Here is a 1,609-nt window from a genome sequence, read left to right on the forward strand (position 1 = left end):
AAATTCTAAATCACAGTAGGGTTGGGTTTTTTTTTTGATTAATCTACTTTTGAAGGTCCTAAGAGTAAGGAAAAGCATCAGCTAAGATTTACAAGAATGATAAGAGTGAGAGCTTATTCCATTGTGAAGCTTATCTCTACATTGTACAAGCAGGCAAAAGGCTAATTAGTGGCTAAAAAGACCAAGTGGAAAGGTGGGAAATACATAAAGGAATATGATGGATGACCCTCATTAAATCTAACAGATTAGTTGTTCTAAATGCATCCATGAAGAATTTCTTATATTCATACTCTGAGAAAATACTGCAAGCTGTGCTATCACTTACAGCAATGCTACAGGGGAGGAAGTACAATGAAACACTTCCTTCTTGCCTTCTGTTGATCATTATTCTCAGAAATTGGGGTCCTACAAACAATGTCCACCAAGCATTTTACTTATTGGTTAATAATAATGCATTGCCATAGAATTATCACATCAGTACAAAACTCAGTTTTGAAGAAAAAGCCCAAGTCAGGCAGTAGCTTTGCTGTGACCTTTGACATGCATGAAACATCACACTGCTTTATCTCTTTATGCATCATGCCATCAATTACTGCAATGAGTTGCTTAGAAGCCTTTTTTGTTTTTACCTCTTTCCCAGATGGATTCTTCCCCCATAAAAATAGTTTTGATAAACAGAATGTTATAAATTCCAGTACATCATATTGCTATCATATATTCATAAATCTTCTTGCTGGAAAGTGGTTTTCTGAGAAATCATGTTTTGAAAGAAATTGGAAGGCCAGTACTAAATCAGCAATGTCACCAAAGTCTGCACCAATTAAGAATATGACATTCTTTGTCATCAGTTAGGACATTAACCAGCTGTGACCATCATAGTTGTTGATTAGAATAGAATAGAATAGAATAGAATAGAATAGAATAGAATAGAATAGAATAGAATAAACCAGGTTGGAAGAGACCTTCAAGATCATCGTGTCCAACCTATCGTCCAACACCACCTAATCAACTAAGCCATGCAACCAAGCACCCTATCAAATCTTCTCCTGAACACCTCCAGTGATCTTTCATTCTACATTTTCTGCCTCTTAGAACAGAATAGACCAAGTTGGAAGAGACCTTCAAGACCATCGTGTCCAACCCATTATCCAACACCATCTAATCAACTAAACCATGCAACCAAACACCCCATCAAGTCTCCTCCTAAACACCTCCAATGATGGCACCTCCCTGGGCATCCCATTCCAATGGGCAAAACCATTCACAACAACACTTCTGAAGCCTGGGAGTGAACCAGGGACCTTTAGATCTTCAGTCTAATGCTCTCCCATCTGAGCTACTTCAGCCCTGCCCTTAATAAAAATACTGACTAACCTGATCATCCAATACATTGCAAAACTTCATTCAATGCATCCTTTCATCTTGACCTTTATCATTAACAAATTGTTAGTCAAATGCACACTGTAGGCTAACAATGGACAACAATTCCCCAACTGTCTTCGGTGAACACTATGTCCTGAAGTCGAAGTATACATCACCTGCTGCTTCTCCCTGCTTGACCCTAAACGAGGTTCATCATATATGTGCTTTCTCTTGCTTTCCAAATGCC

General features: G+C 38.2%; 1 non-coding gene across 1 annotated transcript; it reads right to left on the reverse strand.

Moving 5' to 3' along the window:
* Window positions 1–1,273: 1,273 nt before the first annotated feature.
* TRNAF-GAA (transfer RNA phenylalanine (anticodon GAA)) lies at window positions 1,274–1,346 on the reverse strand. Its single transcript has one exon. It is a non-coding gene; the product is annotated as a tRNA-Phe (tRNA).
* Window positions 1,347–1,609: the final 263 nt, after the last annotated feature.

This window comes from Dryobates pubescens, chromosome Z (assembly GCF_014839835.1).
Source record: "Dryobates pubescens isolate bDryPub1 chromosome Z, bDryPub1.pri, whole genome shotgun sequence".
Taxonomy (NCBI): domain Eukaryota; kingdom Metazoa; phylum Chordata; class Aves; order Piciformes; family Picidae; genus Dryobates; species Dryobates pubescens.